This window comes from Trachypithecus francoisi, unplaced genomic scaffold (genome assembly GCF_009764315.1).
Source record: "Trachypithecus francoisi isolate TF-2019V2 unplaced genomic scaffold, Tfra_2.0 Lachesis_group2, whole genome shotgun sequence".
Taxonomy (NCBI): Eukaryota; Metazoa; Chordata; class Mammalia; order Primates; family Cercopithecidae; genus Trachypithecus; species Trachypithecus francoisi.
Genome location: NW_022681465.1, coordinates 76,400,398 through 76,413,016, shown reverse-complemented (window position 1 = coordinate 76,413,016; position 12,619 = coordinate 76,400,398). Strand labels below are relative to the sequence as shown.

Here is a 12,619-nt window from a genome sequence, read left to right as displayed (position 1 = left end):
ATATTCCTAGGTACTTTATCTATTTTGTGGCTACTGTGAATGGCATTATGTTCTTGATTTGGCTCTCAGTTTGGACATTACTTGTGTATAGATATGCTACTAATTTTTATACATTGACTTTTGTATCCTGAAACATTGTTGATATTATTTGTCAGTTCTAAGAGCTTTTGGGCAGAGACTATGGGATGGGGTTTTTTAGGTATAGAGTTTTATCACCTGTATAAAGGGAAATAGTTTTACCTCTTCTCTTCCTATTTGGATGCCTTTCATTTCTTTCTCTTGCCTGATTGCTCTGGCTAGGACTTCCATACTACACTGAATAGAAGTGATGAGAGCGGGCATCCTTGTCTTGTTCACATTCTCAAGGGGAATGCTTCCAGATTTTGCCTATTTAGTATGATGTTAGCTGTGGGTTTGTCATAAATGGCTCTTATTACTTTGGGTTATAGAACTGAGAAATTATGATTCAGGCTTTGAAAAGAGAATAGGAAGAAGATGTGCATGTTTTTGAAAATACATATTTATAAAATGAAATAAGTAGGAGTGTAAAAAACCTGTTCACAACTATTGACAGCTATCTGCACATAAATTCTTTGTAATTTATTTTAATCAATCTATTTCTTCCTTTAATAAGCTAAACATAATATAACAGAGAAGAAAATGATAGAACCAAAACCGTAAAATGCTAAAATAGAGAAAGAAATACTTTAACTATTTTGATTCATACTAAAATGCACATAATCAGGAAAGAAGATGAGGACACTAGATGATTTATGACCCTATGGAGTGGTCTTTATAATAACAATCAAGGCAATCATTATTTCCAGGAAGATTATCTAGCATATGAAATGCTAGTCATGCATAGAATGATTATTAGGCCAAAGATATCTTTCCTTTATATCTTAATTCTTAGCAGGAAATACACTCCATTAAAAAGTAATCAATTAACAAAAAGTAATCAGTTAAATTGGGTAACTTTTTATTATCTTGTTTGTACTTTTAAAAGTACAGTTACAAAAGCAGCACATGTGCACTATAGGAAATTTTTGAATTTAATTAAATCAATTTAATTACCATCAGTGGGCACCAATGCTAATTACCTTAATGTTTACCTTTCCAATCTTTATACACACATACACACACTTCTATCTAGTTTTACATCAATATAAAATTTTATTGTACATACCATTCCTCAATCTGGTTTTGTTTTTTTGGTAACTTTCTCTTTCAGTACATTTTACCTCATCTACTGCTGAGACGATGTTCAAAATTCCCCCAGTTGACCCAAAAATATTACATGCAGTTCATTTGTCCATTCAAATATCAAATGTAAGATCCAATCTTTCATGTGGCTTTTATATTTGTTAAATTTCTTACAATTGATTACAATTTCTTTTTCATAATACTAACTTTTTAAAAACCCAAGCCAATTACATTCTGTAGAATATTTCTGAATTTGTCTAGTTGCTTTGCTATGCTATTATTGAACTTGTTAGCCTGTATCTTGTATTCCCTATCTATAGTCTATATTCTGTATTAATATTATGTTAGAAGCTTAATACATTTATATTATTTTTTCCAATAACAATTCAAAGTGATGGTGTATACTTCATGTAGCATCATATCCAAAGTTACATAATATCTGGTTAACCATCATTGGTTGCACTATGATTGATAAATTCTTACACTAAGTTATTTTGTTTTTCCCTTTCACTATACAGATAAGCATTTTTCCTCGAGATTAAAAAGTAATCTATTAGGGTTTTTTTAACAATTAACCAATGACCAGTTTCTCATCAATCATTTGCTTAATGATTTTGGTACCAATTAATATTTAATATTTTCCTCTTAATCTAATAATATCATTTGGGCAAGTAAAATTATATTTTCTATAATTTCTTGCATATTTTATAACTGGCTTTCTTCTGTAATACAGAATTTTTTCTCAAATATTAGGAAAATTGGTTAACAGGTGAAGATATAATAAATGGAATTCTCATACACACCTGATGGGAATATTTGTACCATCCTTTGGAAAACAATGTGCCATTATCTAGCCAAGGTAAAGATATACAGAATCTATGACCCAGCATTTCCATTTTAGGTTTAGCATTTTTCAATTTCAGGATACTCCACTTAAAATCAGAGATCTACCTCTGTAAATTAGGCATCTACAAGTGCTAATAGAGAACCACTTTCTCAATATTTTAAATGAGAAAAATTATAATGTTTTATGTATCAACTCAAAACTTCAACCAAATGAGTACAGAAGATGGCCAAATAGGAACAGCTCCAGCCTCCAGCTCCCAGCATGAGTGACACAGAAAATGGGTGATTTCTGCATTTTCAACTGAGGTACTGGGTTCACCTCACTGGATCCTGTTGGACAGTTGGCGCTGGTCCCCAGGTGCAGCCCAACCAGTAAGAGCTGAAGCAGGGCGAGGGATCACCTCACCTGGGAAGTGCAAGGGGAAAGGGAATTCCTTTTCCTAGCCAAAGGAAATTGAGACACACAACTGCAGAAAAATCAGGTAACTCCCACCCTAATACTGCACTTTACCAAGAGTCTTAGCAAACGGCACACCAGGAGATTATATCCCACACCTGGTCCAGAGGGTCCCAAGCCCACGGAGCCTCCCTTATTGCTAGCACAGCAGTCTGAGATCTAATTGCAAGGCGGCAGCCAGGCTGGGGGAGGGGTGCCCACCATTTCTGAGGTTTAAGTAGGTAGGTAAACAAAGCCCCTGGGAAGCTCGAATTTGGTGGAGCCCACCACAGCTCAAGGAGGCCAGCCTGCCTCTGTAGATTCCTCCTCTGGGGACAGGTCATAGCTAAACAAAAAGCAGCAGAAACCTCGGCAGAGGTAAATGCCCCCGTCTGACAGCTTTGAAGAGAGCAGTGGATCTCCCAGCATGGAGATTGAGATCTGAGAACGGACAGACCACCTGCTCAAGTGGGTCCCTGACCCCTGAGTAGCCTAACTGGGAGACATCCCACATGAGGTGCAGATTGACACCTCACACCTCACATGGCAGAGTACACCCCTGAGACGAAGCTTCCAGAGCAAGAATCAGATAGCAACACTCGCTGTTCAGCAATATTCTATCTTCTGCAGCCTCTGCTACTGATACCACAGCAAACAGGGCCTGGAGTGGACCTCAAGCAAACTCCAACAGACCTACAGCTGAGGGTCCTGACTGTTAGAACAAAAACTAACAAACAGAAAGGACACCCACACCAAAACCCCATCAGTACATCACCATCATCAAAGACCAAAGGCAGATAAAACCACAAAGATGGGGAAAAAGCAGTGCAGAAATGCTGGAAATTCAAAAAATCAGAGCGCATATCCCCCTCCAAAGAAATGCAGCTCATTGTCAGCAATGGAACAAAGCTGGATGGAGAATGACTTTGACGAGTCGAGAGAAGAAGGTTTCAGTCAATCAAATTTCTCAGAGCTAAAGGAGGAACTATGGAACCAGTGCAAAGAAACTAAAAACCTTGAAAAAAGATTTGACGAATGGTTAACTAGAATAACCAATGTAGAGAAGTCGTTAAAAGAACTGATAGAGATGAAAACCATAACACGAGAACTACATGACAAATGTACAAGCTTCGGTAACTGACTTGATCATCTGGAAGAAAGAGTATCAATGATTGAAGATCAAATGAATGAAATGAAGTGAGAAGAGAAATGTAGAGAAAAAAGAGTAAAAAGAAATGAACAAAGCCTCCAAGAAAGATGAGATTATGTGAAAAGACCAAATCTATGTCAGACTGGTGTGCCTGAAAGTGACATGGAAAATGGAACCAAGTTGGAAAACACTCTCCAGGATATCATCCAGGAGAATTTCCCCAACCTAGTAAGGCAGGCCAACATTCAGATTCAGGAAATACAGAGAATGCCACAAAGATACCCCTTGAGAAGAGGAATGCCAAGACACATAATTGTCAGATTCATCGAAGTTGAAATGAAGGAAAAAATGTTAAGGGCAGCCAGAGAGAAAGATTGGGTTACCCACAAAGGGAAGCCCATCAGACTAACTGCAGATCTCTTGGCAGAAACTCTCCAAGCCAGAAGAGAGTGGGGGCCAATATTCAACACACTTAAAGAAAAGAATTTTCAACCCAGAATTTCATATCCAGCCAAACTAAGTTTCATAAGTGAAGGAGAAATAAAATCCTTTACAGACAAGCAAATGCTTAGAGATTTTGTCACCACCAGGCCTGCCCTACAAGAGATCATGAAGGAAGCACTACACTTGGAAAGGAACAACAGCTACCAGCTATTCCAAAAACATGTCAAAATGTAAAGTCCATCAATGCTAGGAAGAAACTGCATGAACTAGCAAGCAAATTAACCAGCTAAAATCATAGTGACAGGATCAAGTTCACACATAACAATACTAAACTTAAATGTAAATGGACTAAACGGTCCAATTAAAAGACACAGACTGGCAAATTGGATAAAGAGTCAAGACCCATCAGTTTGCTGTATTCAGGAGACTCATCTCACATGCAGAGACACACATAGGCTCAAAATAAAGGGATGGAGGAAGATCTACCAAGCAAATGGAAAACAAAAACAGCAGGGGTTGCAATCCTAGTCTCTGATAAAACAGACTTTAAACCATCAAAGATCAAAAGAGACAAAGAAGGCCATTACATAATGGTAAAGGGATCAATTCATCAGGAAGAGCTAACTATCCTAAATATATATGCACCCAATACAGGAGCACCCAGATTCATAAAGCAAGTCCTTAGAGACTTACAAAGAGAATTAGACTCCCATACAATAATAATGGGAGACTTTAACACCCCACTGTCAACATTAGACCAATGAGACAGAAAGTCAACAAAGATATCCAGGAATTAAACTCATCTCTGCACCAAGCGGACCTAATAGACATCTACAGAATTCTCCACCCCAAATCAACAGAATATACATTCTTCTCAGCACCACATCACACTTATTCCAAAATCGACCAGACAATTGGAAGTAAAGCACTCCTCAGCAAAAGTAAAAGAACAGAAATTATAACAAACCATCTCTCAGATCACAGTGCAATCAAACTATAACTCAGGACTAAGAAACTCAATCAAAACTGCTCCACTACATGGAAACCGAACAACCTGCTCCTGAATGACTACTGGGTGCATAATGAAATGAAGGCAGAAATAAAGATGTTCTTTGAAACCAATGAGAACAAAGACACAACATACCAGAATCTCTGGGACACATTTAAAGCAGTGTGTAGAGGGAAATTTATAGCACTAAATGACCACAAGAGAAAGCAGGAAAGATCTAAAATGGACACTCTAATATCACAATTAAAAGAACTAGAGAAGCAAGAGCAAACACATTCAAAAGCTAGCAGAAGGCAAGAAATAACTAAGATCAGAGCAGAACTGAAGGAGATAGAGACACAAAAAATCATCCAAAAAATCAATGAATGCAGGAGCTGGTTTTTTGAAAAGATCAACAAAATTGATAGACTGCTAGCAAGACTAATAAAGAAGAAAAGAGAGAAGAATCAAACAGACACAATAAAACATGATAAGGGGGATAACACCACCGACCCCACAGAAATACAAAGTGCCATCAGAGAATAATATAAACACCTCTATGCAAATAAACTAGAAAACCTAGAAGAAATGGGTAATTTCCTGGACACTTACACTCTCCCAAGACTAAACCAAGAAGAAGTTGAATCCCTGAATAGACCAATAGCAGGCTCTGAAATTGAGGTAATGATTAACAGCCTACCAACCAAAAAAAACCCAGGACCAGATAGATTCACAGCCAAATTCTACCAGAGGTACAAGGAGGAGCTGGTACCATTCTCTTCTGAAATTATTCCAATCGATAGAAAAAGAGGGAATCCTCCCTAACTCATTTTACAAGGCCAACATCATCCTGATACCAAACCCTGACAGAGATAAAACAAAAAAAAAGAGAATTTTAGATCAATATCCCTGATGAACATCGATTCAAAAATCCTCAATAAAATATTGGCAAAATGAATCAAGTAGCACATCAAAAAGCTTATCCACCATGACCAAGTGGGCTTCATCCCTGGGATGCAAGGCTGGTTCAACATATGCAAATCAATAAATGTAATCCAGCATATAAACAGAACCAAAGACAAAAACCACATGATTATCTCAATAGATGCAGAAAAGGCCTTTGCCAAAATTCAACAGCCCTTCATGCTAAAAACGCTCAATAATCTAGGTATTGATGGAACGTATCTCAAAATAATAAGAGCTATTTATGACAAACCCACAGCCAATATCATACTGAATGGGCAAAAACTGGAAGCATTCCCTTTGAAAACTGGCATAAGACAGGGATGTCCTCTCTCACCACTCCTATTCAACATAGTGTTGGAAGTTCTGGCTAGGGCAATCAGGCAAGAGAAAGAAATCAAGGGTATTCAGTTAGGAAAAGAAGAAGTCAAATTGTCCCTGTTTGCAGATGACATGATTGTATATTTAGAAAACCCCATCGTCTCAGCCCCAAATCTCCTTAAGCTGATAAGTAACTTCAGCAAAGTCTTAGGATACATAATCAATGTGCAAAAATCACAAGCATTCTTATACACCAGTAACAGACAAACAGAAAGCCAAATCATGAATGAACTTCCATTCACAATTGCTTCAAAGAGAATAAAATAACTAGGAATCCAACTTACAAGGGATGTAAAGGACTTCTTCAAGGAGAACTACACACCACTGCTCAGTGAAATACAAGAGGACACAAACAAATGGAAGAACATACCATGCTCATGGATAGGAAGAATCAATATTGTGAAAATGTCCATACTGTCCAAGGTAATTTATACATACAATGCCATCCCCATTAAGCTCCCAATGACTTTCTTCACAGAATTGGAAAAAACTGCTTTAAAGTTCATATGGAACCTAAAAAGACCCCACATTGCCAAGAAAATCCTAAGCCAATAGAACAAAGCTGGAGGCATCATGCTACCTGACTTCAAACTAGACTATAAGGCTACAGCAACCAAAACAGCATGGTACTGGTACCAAAACAGACATATAGACCAATGGAACAGAACAGAGTCCTCAGAAATAATACCACACATCTACAGCCATCTGATCTTTGACAAAACTGAGAAAAGCAAGAAATAGGGAAAGGATTCGCTATTTAATAAATGGTGCTGGGAAAATTGGCTAGCCATAAGTAGAAAGCTGAAACTGGATCCTTTCCTTACTCCTTATACGAAAATTAATTCAAGATGGGTTAGAGACTTAAATGTTAGACCTAAAACCATAAAAACCCTAGAAGAAAACCTAGGGAATACCATTCAGGACATAGGCATGGGCAAGGACTTCACATCTAAAACAACAAAAGCAACGGCAACAAAAGCCAAAATTGACACACGGCATCTAATTCAACTATAGAGCTTCTGCACAGCAAAAGAAACTACCATCAGAGTGAACAGGCAACCTACAGAATGGGAGAAAATTTTTGCAATCTACTCATCTGACAAAGGGCTAATATCCAGAAACTACAAATAACTCAATCAACTTAAGAAAAAAACAAACAGCCCCATCAAAAAGTGGTCAAAAGATACGAACAGGCACTTCTCAAAAGAAGACATTCATACAGCCAACAGACACATGAAAAAATGTCATCATCACTTGCCATCAGAGAAATGCAAATCAAAACCACAATGAGATATCATCTCACACCGGTTAGAATGGCAATCATTACAAAATCAGGAAACAACAGGTACTGGAGAGGATGTGGAGAAATAGGAACACTTTTACATTGTTGGTGGGACTGTAAACTAGTTCAATCATTGTGGAAAACAGTGTGGCGATTCCTCAAGGATCTAGAACTAGAAGTCCCATATGACCCAGCCATCCCATTACTGGGGATATACCCAAAGGATTATAAATCATGCTGCTGTCATCTGAGATGTTCTATCAGCACAAAATTGATTAAGACATAGGGATTCCTCCAGGGTGCAGGGATAGAACTGTAATTAGGGAGAACGGCATGAATAGACTGGATATGTGTTTTGGAATGCTGCCAGTTTTACTTTTTGACTTAGGTTACACAAGTGTTTGCTTTATAAGCACTCATTCAACTACAAATATATTTTCACGACCTCTTCTGGAAATGTATATGTTTCAGAGTAAGACAAGGAAAAAGTGAGTGGAAAAAGTAAGCTTAGGTATTAATAAAGGAGACAGGATTGCAGGATGTTGCTAAGGGGCACCAACCCTTGGCTGCTCTATCTGACTATATGTCAACAAATATATGACAACTGTAGAATATAAAAAGAAGGGTACCCAAAGTAAGACAGGAACAAAAACATTTGCAAAGGAGCTTGCACTTAGAAAAATGATACATTTGTTGGATTGGAACTTTATGGATTAAAAAAACCTTCAATATAAATAACAAGCTTTAAAAATATCTAGAAGATGAAAACTGAAAGTTTCCATGCAAACAGAATGGGCATTCATAAAATCATAAAATGTAAGAACACCGTGAACTGCGGCTTTGTGCAACAAATCCTGCAATTTTCAAAACATGAGGATGTCAATGAAATTCAAAAGAAATCATTTTCAACAATTAAAAAAAATTTACATAGAGGGTAGTAACTTTGCAATAATTCACTATTATTACATATTCTTAAATTTTGATATGTAACAGAAAAAAAAGATCGAATACTTGGGCACCAAGTCAAAATATTTTTTAAAACGTGTTTAATCATTTCATAACTAGTTGAAATTTAGTTTAAAATGGATGCTTATCAGAACTTTGACCAGGCTGGGACGCAAAGGCAAAAAAGTTTAAAATCAGTGTCACTCCAGCGAGGGCACCGGGGGCGGGCTCTGGCTGCGACTTCCCTCATGTCAGCGTTGGCCGCCCGCTGATCCAGCCCGCTCAGAGCTGCCCCTCACCCTTTTCACCTCGCGACAGTTCCTTTGAACTTCCTCAGGGAAGAGCTCTTGCTAGTTCTGATAACTCTCACTGCTCTTATGAGCTAAGCTTTTGCACCAACTGAACAGCTGGCCAACCTAAAAATTGTTGCCTTTGCCCTCATATACTCACTCTTGGTCTGTCAGCTTTGGATGAAGCAGTGCGGTTCTCAGGAGGAACCCACTGCCAACTAAATGAAGCTTTTGTCAGGAAACTGGCCCGATGGATCAAGCAGGAAGTGTGGCAGGAGGTGGAGGAGTAGCTGGCCTCTGGCAACAAATGGCCATGCCTAGGCTTGACTCTGGTGAGCAAAAATCCTACAAGTCCCTACAAGTCACTCCTATATCCTCAACAAAACCAGGGCAGCTTCAGATGTGGGAATCAACAGTGAGACAATTGTGAAACCAGCTTCAATTTCAGAGGAAGAATTGTTGAATTTAATCAATAAATTGAATAATGATGGTAATGTAGATGGCCTCCTCCTTCACCTGTCTCTTCCAGGGCATATTGATGAGAGAAAGATCTGCAATGCTGTTTTTCCAGATAAGAATGTTGATGGCTTTCATGTAATAAATGTAGGGCGAATGTATCTGGACCAGTATTCCATGTACCAGCTACTTCATGCGGTGTGTGGGAAATAATTAAGCAAACTGGCATTCCAACTCTAGGGAAGAATGCAGTTTGGCTGGAAGGTCAAAAAATCTTGGAATGCCCATTGCAATGTCACTGCACACAGATGGGGTGCACGAACGTCACGGAGGTGATCTCACTGTTATAATATCTCATTGATATAACCCCAAAGAGCAGTTGAGGAAACATACAATTCTTACCGATATTGTAATATATGTTGCAGTCATTCCAAATCTGATCACAGCAAATATGTCCAAGGAAGGAGCAATAGTCATTGATGTGGGAATAGATACAGTTCAAGATCCTGTAACTGCTAAACCTAAGTTGGTTGGAAATGTGGATTTTAAAGGAGTTAGGCAAAAAGCCAATCACTCCAGTTTCTGGAGGTGTTGGCCTCATGACAGTGGCAATGCTAATGAAGAATACCATAATTGCTGCCAAAGAAAAGTGCTGAGGCTTGAAGAAACGAAAGTGCTGAAGTCTAAAGAGCTTGGAGTAGCCACTAACTAACTGTTGTGACTTCTGTATCACCAACAGCACTCCAAGTCAGCTCAGGAAGCAAAGCAAGCCAAGAGAAATGCGATTTTTTTTATTTATTCTACTGAAATGGTTTAAAACGATGCTTTGCATTTATTGAAAGCTTTCATGGGTGTATGTGCACGTAGCTCTGCAGTACCTCACCAGGAAGCATTCCAGTATCATGCAGGATCATGTGATCTAGCCAAGAGCAAGCCATTAACCTTGTGACTAACATGGGAGACATTGTTATATTGAGAATGAATGCTTAACTTTGTCAAGCCACCTCTGTTAAAAATTTGCCTTTTCTAGGATTGCACTTCTCGAGTGCTATTCCCATAAGCGTTGATAATCATTTTAGGTAGCAAACCTTTTGAGTTCAACTCATCAAACCAAAGGGATAATTAGGGAAAAGATGAAAAAGAAAAAAATGGTAGTAATTGAGTAGAAAAAAAAAAAAAAAGAACTAATTTATGTATGTATTGACTGGTAACCAGATCTATCTAAGTAGAACTGAATTGGCTAGGAAAAAAATAAAAACTGCATGTTAATCATTTTCCTAAGTTGTCTTTTTGAGGTTTAGTCAGTCACTGGGAAAATGTTAAGGATTGTTCCCTGCTTTTAGTCCTCATTTTATGTGTGTTACCCTTCAGTAAGATCTCTCCACTTTAGTTTTCCTGGATTTAACGGCTTACTTTATAAATTATTCATGTGTATTGTCATACTTGGCTTTTGCTATATAGTTTAACTTCATTGTTAAAGTTTTGTATTGTTAGGGAATATCTGTATAGCTTCTTTGGTGTATCTTAAAATCTGTTTTTGGAAAAAGAAAAAAAAACTCGTTTTGATAATCATTTCAGCAGCTTGGATAAATATGCAAGTTACTTTTCCACCAAAGAAGTTTTAGCAGCTGCCTGCTTTTCTGTGATGTATCCTGCTGACTTTTCCAAAATATTTTTAAGAGTTTGAGTTAATATTGAATTTAATCAGACTTTCTGATTAAAGGGGCTTTTTTTTCTTTTTTATTAAAACACATCTGTCTGCTGTGGTATGAAAAAAAGAGAAATCACTGTAAGTTGTTAATATGGTGAAGATGCCTATGATATACTTTCAAGTAAACTAAAAAAAATCTCTTTTTGCATTTATAAAGAAAGCAATAAAATGGCAAACCATATATTATCAATTGGCATTAGATTATTCAGAGTACAAGAAAGACTAAAATCTGAAATATTTTAAAGTAATTTTAACAACAAATGTTCAAGACTGTATATATGAGCAATGAAAATATATTTTAAAATTACTGCATTCTAGATATTTGCTTTTTGTTTACTACTCATAATTAAACAGCCATCATCAGAAGAATGTCCTTATTCCAATGATGTTGCCATCACTTAAAATCAATTTTGAATTGCTTGTGTAACATTGCCTTCAAAAGGTATCTAGAAGAAGCATAAAAAATCATCCGGGCTGGTCTGGGTGCAATGGTGTTTACAACTAACCGATCACAACCAGTTACAGATTTATTTGTTCATTTTCCACACCCACTGCTTCACTTGACTAGCCTTTAAAAAAATCATCCCAATTATTTCATTACAGTTGACCTGTGAACCATGTAGGTTTAAACTGCACAGGTCCACTTATACATGGATTTTCTTCCATCTCTGCTACCCCAAGACATCAAGACCAACCCTTCCTCTTCCTGTTCTTCCTTAGCCTACTCAATATGAAGACAATGAAAATGAAGAATTTTATGATGATTCACTTCCACTTAATGGATAGTAAATATACTTTCCCTGTCTTGTGATTTTCTTAATAACATTTTATTTTCTCTAGTTTTTTAATTGTAAAAATACAAAACAAAATACATATACAAAATACATGTTAATTGACTTTACATTATCAGTAAGACTTCTGGTCAAAGTAGGTTATTAGTAGCTAAGTTTTGGGAAAGATTTTTAACAATGTAGGGGATCAGCCCTAGCCCTCATGTTGTTCAAGAGTCAACTGTACAGAAAACATAATTAATCACCACCATTATTTATAAACTTTGTTTTGAATGTCACTCTAATTTTAGAGCAGATGTAATTTTGGAATTAGTGAAAGATTTCCTACTACTGAAGGTATTAAAAAAGAAAAGATGAATACCTCCAATGCATTCTAAAAGAATAATTTCAAAAATATTTTTAATCAACATATATAGCATATATATTATGTGTAGTGTGTATATATAGTACATATATAATGTATACATATGTTGAAAGAGAAAAATTATCATTTATATGTAAACTATCAGGTATTACCTTCTGCTTGGAATGTAAAAAGTCACAAGAAAATGTCATTCCCATCCTGACAACAGTAACCAGCCAGACAATATGTAAAGTGATGGTTTGAAACAAATTTATCAGAGTGCTAAGAACGAGGGATTAAACCTAATGACTTAAAATCCAAAAAGTTATACACCTCTCTTTGGAGTGAAGAAATCAACAGTTTCTGTCATTTTTGGTGAATCAGTGGAAA

General features: G+C 36.9%; 1 pseudogene; it reads left to right on the top strand.

The window, feature by feature from the left end:
• Positions 1-10,514, top strand: part of LOC117066051 — a 36,722-nt pseudogene extending 26,208 nt beyond the window's left edge.
• The last annotated feature ends 2,105 nt before the right edge of the window (positions 10,515-12,619 follow it).